Source organism: Muntiacus reevesi, chromosome 4 (assembly GCF_963930625.1).
Source record: "Muntiacus reevesi chromosome 4, mMunRee1.1, whole genome shotgun sequence".
Taxonomy (NCBI): domain Eukaryota; kingdom Metazoa; phylum Chordata; class Mammalia; order Artiodactyla; family Cervidae; genus Muntiacus; species Muntiacus reevesi.
The window spans coordinates 126,783,744-126,796,944 of NC_089252.1; the positions used below are offsets into that span (position 1 = coordinate 126,783,744).

At 42.5% G+C, this 13,201-nt stretch overlaps 1 long non-coding RNA gene across 1 annotated transcript; it reads left to right on the forward strand.

Annotated features, from left to right (window-relative positions):
• Positions 1–1,812: 1,812 nt before the first annotated feature.
• On the forward strand, positions 1,813–12,936 carry LOC136167016 (uncharacterized). Its single transcript, XR_010663042.1, has 3 exons — positions 1,813–1,921; positions 2,093–2,187; positions 8,991–12,936. It is a non-coding gene; the product is annotated as an uncharacterized lncRNA (long non-coding RNA).
• The last annotated feature ends 265 nt before the right edge of the window (positions 12,937–13,201 follow it).

Here is a 13,201-nt window from a genome sequence, read left to right on the forward strand (position 1 = left end):
TAATTCAGTTTCCACAGTTACTCTAAGTTGGCCCATGGTGGGAGAAAATTATTCCAAAATAATTATCATAAAGAGAAAGAATGTCAATGAGAGGAATAGAATTATTCTTCTCCTCCGTGCAAACAAAAGAAACATTTCCCACCTTTCCCCTACATCCACCTGAAAAGGTATCTGAATCAGTGGTCCTTTGAGAACCAACAATAACCCTCAATTGTTAAGGACCTAGAATTTTGCTAGAACAAATTATTTTCTTAACAATGCCAGCTGAGGAAGTGAGAACTATTTGTTGCACTGTTTAGCTGCCTTAATAGGACATCATTAAAATTCCCTCTTCCATTCACTACTTGAGATGCAAAGCCGGGGGAAATGGTCTGCTAGGTGCAAGTACAGATACTCTAATTAGCGTCATTGTAACCAGGGTTTCTGCCCACAAATATGCTAAATCATGTGAATTGCATGAATAGGGAAATGGAGTGGCAAGTATTCCAGAGTTGCCTTCTGAGCAGAATCCATATTCCACTTCTAATTAGAGCTACAAAGATTTCCTCTGTAAAACCTCACATTTCTAACTCTCCATCCATCTGCTATTGACTCTTCCTTGAAGCCACCCCACCCACAGTTCTCACAGCAATCTTCACTCCTGTGTGTTTTTTCTCCCTGGGACACAATCCATTTCCCCTCACCAGGAATTCTCACTGACAATACCCAGAGAGCAGAGTTATTCTCAGAGAACAGCTTGCCCAGCGCCGGGCTTCATCTGTCTTTCCCTGTGGGTCATTTATCACAGGGAGCTGGCCTGTTGAGGTAAATCCTAATTGAAAGCCTGTATGATCTCCCGTGTGAAAGCTGTGTGTTCTCCAGCCCTAAGCAAAGGAAATTATTTTGCACACAGATTTCTGGTCCAGAACTGGACAAAGTCCCACCAGCTGGCAGTAAGGCAAGCCCTGTCCCTGTTTTGGAAGGAAGATTCTTTCAGTTCTTGGGGAGAGGAGGAATCATAGAGTGTTGCAATTTACATATGCAAACTGAGACTTCCTTAAAGCCAAAGATTTTGTTTCTATAGTAGCTTTAACCACCTTCGTATCAGAACCCCATGTGAGACGGGTGGGTTGCCGAATTTAGGTGTGTTCCTATGTCCCTTTCCTCACCCTTCCCCCACCCTCTCTCCACCCTACTGGACTTGACATTACAGGTAGAATCTATTTGTAAATAACTTGGGTACATTCATTCACTCAGCAAATACAAATGCCTGTTATGCACCCAACACAGCAGGAAGCTAGGAAGATAGAATTTTTATTTTCAAAGAGAATTAAATATTGCAATATTGCGAACATCGGTTATTGATTTTTGGTCAGTCAATCTACACACAAAACTTGACGATTTTTTCTTTTAAATATACACAGCAGAGTGTGAACGGTAGCAAATGATGTAAAAGCACAGATGACAAATGCTGGGGAGTGAAAGGGAGGGAAGATTGCTGAGGAGAAAGGCTGGGGAATCCACAGAGGAGCAACTAAAGGTATAAATACACTAACGCTACCAAGGTCATTAGAGTGGACGTGACTGGTGCCTGACCCATTGCCGCCTCCCCTTCCCCCTGCTGTTTGCTTGTAGCAGAGGCCAGATCATATTCATGTGTCTACATTATTCTTTTGAATCATGTGCTCAGAAAAATCAAGGGTAAATCATGATTGATCTAAATCATGATAACTGCATACCCCTTGTCAGCCGATAGTGGTGAGTATGTGGTTGGTTTCAGCCAGAGCTACAGGAGAGAATAATCTGCACTGAGCTTCTGGGAAAGATATTAAGGAGGAAACAGCCTCTCACATTCTTTTGCATGCCTGCTCAGTCATGTCCAACTCTCTGCGACTCCATGGACTCTAGCCTGCCAGGCTCCTCTGTCTATGGAATTTTCCAGGCAAGAATACTGCAGTGGGTTGCCATTTCCTTTTCCAGGGCACCTGCCATATTCTTTTAGACATTTTCTAAATTAATTAACCTTATAGCCAACCTATTTTGGAACATTCTATTGTGGGAAAATACATTTTTCTTACTGCTTCAATACTTGGAATTGATTTTCTCTTTCTAGACATGAAAACAACCTAAATATGATAACCCATTGCAGAATTTTTAAAGGATGATTTAAATGCACTGGGAAGAAGGAAAAAAGAGAAAAGAGGAAAGGTAAGTGAAGTAAATTCTCAAGTATAATTGAGAAGCTATACATATATGTATATAACTGATTTTAACAAAAGAAAGGAAGGAGCAGTGTGGGAATTCTGTTTAGAGGGATGGAAGCAGTCATTAGAAGAAGCAGAAGTTAAAAATGCTATCAGAACTGACATGGAAAGGAGTGGGTAAATTATTTTCCATTATAAGTCCTTTTGCATTATTTTATTTTTAAACTATGTGCATGCATTATTTTTGATAAAAGCTTTATTTACATAAAGAAGAAAATGAATTAAAACTAGAAATTAATTTCCTCTTCTGGAGCCACTAGAGAGAAAATAGGACTCTTTCTCAGAAACAAATCAACAAAGTCAGTAGAAGCACTTGTAACCCAGGGAGAGTTCTAAGGGACCCAGAGCTCTTCCTTGCGCTGGCAGCGCACCAGCGCTCTCTGTGTGCAGACGTGGATTAGGGTTTTGGCAGTGAAAGTGTTTGAAATAGAAGATAAAGGAGCTAGCAGGGCAAAGAAACAGGACCCCAACGACAGTACAACCAGTTTTCCTCTTGCTCCACACAATGCAAATGACGGAGGCTCTCAGATCCCACTCTCCTAAAATAGGCGGCAGGTATATACGAGTTGGTAACTAAGCATGCTACATTTCTCCCACATAAGCTACCAGTTTTCTCCAAGCTGATTTCACTGTTACAAGTACAAGAGAAAATTGCCTTGGTTATCTTGACAGTGTCCTCAGGGATATGAACAAAGACCACACTCCAAACCGCATCTCCCCTACCTCTTTGACACTGTTGACTGAAAGGTACTAACGATCTAACTGGAGCCACCAGCATAGCTTTACAGCATCTAAGAACATTCTTCCTCAGCAAAGTCCAAAGTTCCCAGAGCTGTGATTTTGTTCCCAGGGGATCAGAATTACTGAAACAAGTTCTAGGAAGAGGACAATCTTATAACTGCCAGAGAGTTCAAGAGAAATAAACACTTTCAACTTTATTCACTTGGTGTCCCATTTAGCTCACTGGTCAATAAGTCATTTCTTCTAAGCTATTTTTCAGTAATGCAAGTCATACACACTGGTTTAAAGTCAGTTAAAATAAATCCTAACCAGAAACTAATAATGTCTTCTGAAAACTAACCTATTACAATATCAAATATGCATTGATGTAGCCATGCATATTTCTAGGACTAAATCCTACAGAAATAAAACTTACACAGTTGTGCATTGCAGGATCATTTGTTACAGCAAAAAAAAAAAAAAAAAAAGCAACAATCTAAAAGTCAAACAGAAGGAGATTGATTGAACAAATAATGATATATCCATTCTAGGGAATATTATACAGCTATTTAAACAAAAATAAAATAAAAACTAAATAGAACCCCATGAGATGTCATAGAAAGATGTCCATGATACATTGTTATGTTAAAAAAATTGCAAAAATATGTGTACAATATAATTCTATTTTTTTTTAAAGTATATATATGCATATGTGTATGTGTGGGGTTTTTTTTTTCCCATATAACCAGAGACAAATATGAAAGGGTATACATCAAGCTGTTCATGGTGATCACCTTAAGCATAGAAGTAGAGGGGGTATAATTTTACTTTATATACTAGTAAATATTTTGAATTATGTCAACTCCACATTATTTTGCACTGAGGAAATAAAACAAAATAAAGTGTATTTGTTGGGAATGTGCAGAGGGTTTTCAAATTCCCTCTTCCAGGACCACATCTAATATTGCAATTTCATGAAAATCTGTGTAGTTTTTCACTATCTTCAGGAAGTAAGGATTTTGCAAACTTCTCCTATAACTTTGTCATAATAATAGTTTCCATTTAGTAGAAAAGCTAACAGGTACCTGATGTGGGTGCTTCCCATATAGTTTCCTACTTCATCTTTCAGTTACAGCATAGGCTTCTTTAGGTCAATTGTGCAGATGAGAAAATGAAGTAATGTAAACAAGATCACACATCCACCAGGCAGCCTTGTCAGGATTCCAAGCTGGAAAGCTTGTGCTCTTCCTGGGACTGTAGCACATCTATTAAGAACATGTTTCTAAGCTGGATCACTTACCTCACTTCAAGTTCAATTAGTTTTGTAATGGAAATGGTACATACTGGGGGAGCCTAAAACCTCCCTTGCAGAGATGTTGAAAAAGAATCACAGGAGACCTGCTTCAACATTGCCTCCCCTTCCATTCATGCTCGCCTCCAAAGAAAACTGTCCTTCACAAGCCATCGTGTCCTCTGTTACTCAAAGCCACACTCTTCCCCACCCTATCTTCTACCCTCAACCTATTTTTTTTTAATTATCTTGGTGAGGTCTCTGAATTCTCTAGGTTTCTCCAGACTTGAAATAAGAACAGATCCCTTCAATACTAAATCTCCCCTCCCAACTTTCAAAAGCTAAGATCTTATTCCTTTATCCCAGTAGCCTGCAGGGATGTTGTGATGTTGTGATGCTGTGTAGATTAACAAAGACAAAAATATTGTGAACTCATGGTCACTTGACTCCAGAATTTTTTTTTTCCCCAGCTCTGCTTGCACACTGGTTTGTCATTTCTGGTCTTGAAACTTGTGAGATTTGTTAGCAACTCTGTGAGAGGGACAGTGGTCAACAGTTTCTGGAGGGAAAAATAAAAAGTTCATTACAGCCAAAGAGGAAAAGTCAGGAGGGTTTAGATGATGCAAAGCATAGTGAATAAGACCTGGGAAAATACAGTAGATATCGGAGAGGCGGCAGTACTGTCTGCCGTTGTGGTCCCTGAGCTGTGAGTGGATTGTTACAGATGCCATCTCCTCGAACAACCGCAGTGACCAGAAACGCCTTTCATCCCATCTCTGGCGAGTCGAAAGATCATACTCCCCAGGGACCTCGCACTTCATAATAATGATTCATTATTTATTCCAGCCCCAGGACATTTCAAATGAGTGTTCCAAACCACTGCTGGTTCTTATATTGGATTTAACTCAACTGATGTGCTTATTGACGCCATGGGAACCACTGAAATGCAGTGAGCTTCTTTGCTCTTTGAAAGCAGCATCTTTGTTTTTTTTTTTTCCATGAATCCTGAAATCTAGCATAGTCTTTTCTACAGTAATTAATCAAAATAAATATATTTGCTGAGTGAGTTAATAAATGAATCTTTAAATAAGCTAGCAGAGTAAAGCAGTAATGACTTTAAAGTTTTAAGAGACTCATTTTTTTTTCGTTGTGAGTGCACCAAACCCTCTCCAAGGCTGTGCCAAAATAACCATGAGGATGAGAGCTGACATGGCATTGCTGGGTGCTGGATGAAGTACTCCACAGATGTCTGCTGAGGAAGTGAATGACGAATTCGATTATCACAGCAACTTACTCTCATTCATTCCCTGACAATATTACATAAGTACTATGGAGTGGAAACTGGACATTTATCTCTCTCCTTTTTTATTTCTCTGCCTGGGCTACTGGTCCCTGAGTCACGGTACCTGCATTCCCTACAAATAGGAAGATACATAACCCATCAGAGAGAAAATTCACTGGGCTGCTTCTAAGATGTTTCCAGAAAACCAAATCTTCAGGATCAAAAGAAGAAAAGGAAACAAAACAAAACAGAGAATCCCCAAAGTACAGATACAGTTAATTGCAAAGGAGTCAGGAGTCTTTAAGCCATGGGAGGAAACCTCACTTGAACTCTTGCTACAAATCTTCAGTTGTAAAGGTAATAATCTCCACCCAGCTTACTTCCTTTGCTTGACTTCATAAGAAAGGGCTCAGAGGAAAGAAAAGAAAAGATTGGTAAAGTAAAAGTTCAAGCACATTTTTCCTTGGAATATCCTTGAATTGGAAAATTACTCAGGTGATAGCATATAATAAAGCACTTATGAGATTTAAAAGCTACTATATTAACTGGTTTGGCACTTTTCTTACTCTGGTCTAGAAGCATTTACTAAGGGAATTTCCAGAAGGCACACATTTTGTATCTGTCTTTTCTAAGGGTCACAGAATACACTAATTAAGGGTGGAAAGTGCCAAGCCTGTACAACGTAGTGATCTGGAAGGGAAGGCAAAGGTCTGGGAGCAGGTGACGGGACACCAACTCATTTACTTTTCATCTTTGTGCTGTTGCTATAGCAATCTTTCTAATCTGCAAAGCTAGATCAAGTCTCTTCCACATGTAGAAGGCTTCAGTGGTTCCCACTGCCTTCAAGATAACTCCTTAAAATGCTGTCTACTTGATCTCAGGATCTGACACAAAATTCTCCATCTAGGATCCATCAAACTAAACTTGTTGCTATCACTCATTTTAACTATAAAAGCGTTCATAATAATTGATAGTAAGTAACAGTAGACTAAGTCTTTGTACCCACAGAGGGTAAGAGAGTGCTTAGAATACAGTCGATGCTTGTTGACTGACCAAATGACTGAAAAAATGAAAGAAGAAACAGACAGAAGAATGAAACATTGTTCTTATAAGATGCTGTTCAGTTATTTTGATTCAAAATTGTGGCTGTTCCTGCTGTCTCATATTCACAGGAAGAAGGCAGGGGAGGAGAAGATTGATAGGTAAAGAGAAATATCATTCTTTCCCTGTGAATCTAGGCATATAATATGAATATATATATTCATAGGAAAAAAGATTATGTATATATGTATGTATCTATCTATCATCTCTGATAGCCCAACAAAATCAGGCATTTTAGATCTAGTTGCTCTTTTCAGTGGGGATTCTTGGCTCCAAGAATGTGAGGAATTTATTTGTATTTATTTTCTTATCCTCAAGGCTAATTTTAATCACTCACTTAACATTCCAAAAGTCCCAGAGCCGATAAGCCAAACGAGTTGACTGAAAATAAAATTGTAACCTAGTCCTCTATTGCCTAGAGAATTAATTACAGTTCCAACTCACTTCCTTAGTACCATTTTAGTCTTGGGGGAAATTTTCTAACTAAAGAAATCACGTTACTAATATTAATGCTTCAGCCAGGCCATGCATTATAGATCACGAAGTACTAGGAATCAAACTATCATGTAAAAGTGCCCCCTATAGGCTAGAAGTATTAATGCAGCTCTCATTACATCAGTGGAGTAGCTTGGCACAGAAGAAGGTGATGGCACCCCACTCCAGTGTTCTTGCCTGGAGAATCCCAGGGACGGGGGAGCCTGGTGGGCTGCCGTCTATGGGGTCGCACAGAGTCGGACACGACTGAAGCGACTTAGCAGCAGCAGCAGCAGTAGCTTGGCACAAAATGACTGTCCTTTATGCAGATCTGAAAAGAACTCTGCAGAGAATTGTTTCTCTGCCAAGTCCTCCTCTCTCCCCCAAACCACCAGAAGCTTTAACCAATAGCACCACCACTCACTAGCTGCTCAGGTGAAAAACGTCCTGGTGGTGCTGGTTAGCCCCTTTGTGGCCCCAGGGACAATAGCCTGCCAGGCTCCTCTGTCCATGGGATTCTCCAGGCAAGAATACTGGAGTGGGCTGCCATTTCCCTGATTCTTCTCTTTTATATCCTACAGCCAGTCCATCTACAGTCTGATAGCTCTGACTACAATACGGAAGTATCTCTAACCTGGCCTCTTCCTTCCCCGTCTGCTACCCTCCTAGTGTAAGCCCATGAACAGGTCTCCATCACCACCACACTTGTCCTGTTTGTCCATCCTCTCCACAGCAGCCACATGTATTCCAATTAAATCAGCCCACATCCCGTTCCTGCGCCACTCAATGACTTCGAATGGCATCATGAAGAAACTCCTCCCAACTGCTCATCATTGCCTCTAAATCCGTTGGTACCCAGCCCCTGCCTCCCTCTCCCACCTCATCCTGCCTTCTCCCTCCCTCATCACATCCCGACGCAGGGACCTTGTTTCTATCTACACGCTGAGCTCGGCCTCTGCTCCCTCAGAATTTTCAGTTGGTAGGTTTCTTCCCAACATTCAGACCTCAGTTCAGAGGTCTCTCCTCAGAGATCTTTTCTGATCAATCTAGGCCAATCTGTAACATGTGACCCTACTTTATTTCTTGCATGGTTAAACTTTTATTAACTGTCTCCTTCCACTGAAGTGGAAGCTCCTTAAGGTCAGAGACTACCTGTTCAGTTCTCTGCTGTACCCTCGGGAACACTAAGAACATCTCTTGGCACAAACTGCATCAATAAATATTTGCCAACTTACTGAATAACACACACAAGAAAGGATCTTCTTTTCCACATACCAGATGCTATCGTCCTGCCAGGCTGAGCACACCTGTGAGGTGCTGTCATCTGAAAAACAAACAACTTATCTCTTTGAAAGGAATATTTAAGACCACTGAGGATGAGATTCGTAGCCAGAGTAAAGAAATGACTTGTCATGAGCAGACATGAGAGGTGGTTCATCTTTCATTCTCACTGGATTAAGATCTAAAAGTCTGATTTCCACTCCCTGAGATCTTCAAACGAAACCTGATGAGTTATTTCCCCTTGCCTGTCAATTGATAAACAGACACTTGTGGTCGTTCTCATTATCATTTGATCTCTGGAATTTTGCTGGCCTCATCTCGGTGCAGTTACAGCTCCACTCTGTGGAAAAACGGGGAAGGCAGGCAACACAGGAAAGGCGTGTCACCCAGGTGAGGGCTGAGAAAGCCGGGAGAGCAGGTGGTGCAAGGGCGCAGTCCAGCAGGATAACGAAGCGAAACACGCACAGGACAGCAGAACAATGGGGCGTGCTGCATGCTCGCGTATATGTGACTTAAACATGAATCCCAGGCTTCTCAGTGACTGGTTAATTTGTTTGCATTCTAGCCCATCTTCCCACCTCTTTTATTTCCATTGCAGGCTTGCAACTGTTCAGCAGTGTTCTCTTCTAAGCGATGCATCTCCGTCAGTAGACACTGCAACATGTATAAAAACCACAAGTACAGAACACAAAGCTCCTTCTGGTCAGACCCCAAAAGGATACAATTAAAGGCAAACGATGTTCAGACTTCCCTGGTGGCTCTGTAAAGAATCCGCCTGCCAGTGCAGGAGACAAGTGTTCCATCTCTGATCCAAGAAGATCCCACGTGTTGAGGGGCAACTACACCCATGCGCCACAACTCCTGAGCCCGCTTGCCCTAGAGCCCACAGTCCTGACGAGAAGCCTCTGCAGTGAGAAGCCCCTGCTTGCTGCAACTACAGAAAAGCCCTCCCAGCAATGGCAACCCATCACAGTCACAACAAACAAACAAAATTACTTAAAAAAAGCGCGAACGATTCCCTATATCCAGATGCACAGAGATGCAGCCATGGAAACTGGCAGAGGCAGCACTAACTTTTCTTAAAAGAATAAGAATACTTTTCACAAACTGGTATCCCTCAAGCCTTGCCTAGGGGACAAGATTGTTCATGAAGCTGCCAGTAGTTATGAGAATATCAAATCAAGACCTAATTAATATCCAGCCAGCCCAGCTTCCAGGAGAAGAGGGGCAGAAAGGACTTGATGATCTCTCTCAGAAAAGTCTAGGAATATGTTAACATTTCTTAAGGATTCAATATGGGGCTTCCCAGGTGGCTCAATATAGAATGCACCTGTCAGTGCAGGAGATGCAGGAGACTTGAGTCCAATCCCCGGAAGATCACCTGGAAGAGGAAATGGCAATCCACTCCAGTATTTTTGCCTGGATAATCCCATGGACAGAGAAGCCCGGTGGGCTACGGTCCTTGGGGTCACAAAGAGTCAGACACGTCTGAACGACAAAGCATGCACACACATACACACACAGGATTTAATATACTGCAACTTGGGGGTCTCCAAAGCATCAAAGCTTAGCCTGGTTTCTGGCAACACAGCAACACTCAAAGAGCTTCAAGGCTGCCACCACTTTGGCATCTAAAAATTTTAAAGCCATTTCAGATGAAGTTTTAATCTATGATTGATGGATGTAATACCAATTGCCTCTCTTCCAGCTTCAAGGAGTGGAATTCAGGGTCCACTTTACACTGGGGGTTTCATCGAACTAACTCATTAGAAGGCTTCAACCTTTTGTGAAATTAGAAAGTAGGCAGAGTATATCTCAGGTAACCCAAGATAAACCCTTCATCTCCACCCTCCCCCATGCTCCTGGCCCTGTTTTGCTCTCAATTCTTTCCCTGTCTAACAACCTCGAAAGAAAACATCTGAATTCCTTGGCACTAAAATTAACCCCTACTAGAAGCTTCCCTTCGGAGAAGACAATGACAACCCACGCCAGGACTCTTGCCTGGAAAATCCCATGGACGGAGGAGCCTGGTAGGCTGCAGTCCATGGGGTTGCTAAGAGTCGGAAACGACTGGGTGACTTCACTTTCACTTTTCACTTTCATGCATTGGAGGAGGAAATGGCAACCCACTCTAGTGTTCTTGCCTGGAGAATCCCAAGGACGGGGGAACCTGATGGGCTGCTGTCTATGGGGTCGCACAAAATTGGACATGACTGAAGCAACTTAGCAGCAGCAGGAGCTTCCCTAGGTGACACCACCCTTATGGCAGAAAGCAAAGAGGAACTAAAGAGCCTCTTGATGAAGGTGCAAGAGCAAGTGAAAAAGCTGGCTTAAAACTCAACATTCAAAAAACTAAGATCATTGCATCTGATCCCATCACTTCATGGCAAATAGATGGGGAAACAATGGAAACAGTGACAGACTTTATTTTCTTGGGCTTCAAAATCACTGCAGACTGCATAAATGCAGTCATGAAATTAAAACATGCTTCTTCCTTGGAAAAAAAGCTATGAGAAATCTAGACAGAACATTAAAAGGCAGAGATGTCACCTTTCCAACAAAGGTCCATATAGTCAAAGGTATGCTTTTTCCAGTGGTCATTTATGGATGTGAGAGTTGGACCATAAAGAAGGCTAAGCAAGAAGAATTGATGCTTTCGAACTGTGGTGCTAGAGAAGACTCTTGAGAGTCCCTTGGACAACAAGGAGATCAAACCAGTCCATCCTACAGGAAATCAGTCCTGAATATTCATTGGAAGGACTGATGCTGAAACTGAAGCTCCAATACTTTGGCCACCTGGTGCAAACAGCCAACTCACTGGAAAAGACCCTGATGCTGGGAAAGACTGAGGGCAGGAGGAGAAGCAGAAGATAGGATGAGACGGTTGAATGGCATCACCGACTCAATGGAGGTGAAGTTGAGCAAACTCTGGGAGACAGAAGGACAGGGAAGGCTGGCGTCTGCAGTCCATGGGGTCACAGAGTCAGACACGACTGAGTGACTGAGCAACGAAGTAGCTGCCAAGACGACTTTTCTCCAGGAGCTAAGGGAACAAGTAGGAATCGAAGGTTTGAATTATACTATGTTTTCAAAAACAAGAGATCAGATTTAGAACATAGCTATGGACTGAGAATATTAGTGAGGGACATTTACTGTACAGAATATAAGGAATAGTAACACACAGCCTAATCGAAAAGCAATTAACAACATAATGGATGGAGATAGAACATCAGACTGAACATCAAGAGAGTCTAGACTAAGAGGAAGGGAGAATCGATTGTGAACTGGCTGTAAAGCCAGCTAGGCATAAAATCAGTCAGCCTAGCTTCCAAATAGGAAGTCACAGTGCGAAGATAATTTAAAAACCTATTCAAAATAAATAAGTAAAAAATAGAAAATAAACTCCTATCCAGTGGTGAGGTCAGTGTTGCCAAGTCCTGCCTGAGTTAGAAGGACCAAGTGGGTAGACTCGGCTGCCTTCCACTCCGCCCCTCACGTTTCCATTTGCTGAAAAAAAACCTGAGTCAAAGATCAGGTTCTCCAGGCTCAGGACAGTGACTCGAGGGTTTTAGATTTTCCACAGTTGCTAACTTATCATGGAAGAATTCCTGATAACAGGAGAATTCACCCACAGCTGAAATCATGTGGGAGAGTTCTCAGCAAAAAGGGTAACCACTTCCTCATTTGCTGGAACCACAAAACCCATCTTACTAGGAAAAAAAATAAAAAATTCATCATCCTGCTAATCCCTCAGAATCTTGCCTCTGCTGCTGAGAGCTTCGTGTTCCCGTCATCCGGTCGTCTTGGACACATCAGCTCTCTGCCTCCTCTCCCTGACATGGGGCCGAATGTAAAGATCACTCAGGGTAGGACTCTGGAAATCCTCCAGTCTCGGTGGGGCTTGCCATCTGGCTGCCCACAGCTGTCGTCGGCCACCTTCACCCCCCCCAGCAGCACACAGGCCACGTGGAGCAGGGAGAGCCTTGCTGCTGCTGCTGCTACTGCAAATGTTGACAACGGTCCCTCCACCGGGGGCGGGATCAGCCTGCCGTGGTTCTGTGTTGAGTTTGACCCAGGAAGCCTCGAACCCCTGGGGCCAGACATCCAGCTGGCAGGTTTGGACAATTATGAATCAGGTAAATATTTTCTTGAGGCTGAATGTTTTTAACAGTTTGAGTAAATGCTCTTCAAAGCTTCAAGTACTGGGTCAAATACACTTTTCTTTAGAGGAAAAGTCTCACCCCTTCTCTTTCTATCTGTGAAAGTGGTGTGGACGCTATTTGAAGTAGCTACTACCTTTTTTTCCTTTTTTGTTTTCTTGAAAGAAAAGTGGGAAGTCATGAAAATGTGGGAAGCGCATGTTCAGAGGGTCTTTTCTCTTGAGAAAGTGTCTGCAGTCCAATCACAAGCCTTCAGGTTCCCGCCTATGTAATGACACGAAGTGAAGTCGCTCAGTCGTGCCTGACTCTTTTTGACTCCATGGACTGTAGCCCACCAGGCTCCTCCATCCATGGGATTTCCCAGGCAAGAGTGCTGGAGTGGGTTGCCATTTCCTTCTCCAGGGGATCTTCCCGACCCAGGGACTGAACCCGGGTCTCCCACATTGCAGGCAGATGCTTTACCATCTGAGCCACCAGCAAAGCCCACATGTAAAATGTAAGATTAGTTCACAAGCAGGGGATAGATGCAACCTCAGTAAACACTGAAATTTTTACTGTATGGGAAAACATATAAATGGGTTATCCTCTCACTTAGAAGAAGCACAGACGCAAAAAGACTTCAGAGATGATCTCATCTAAGCTCTCATTT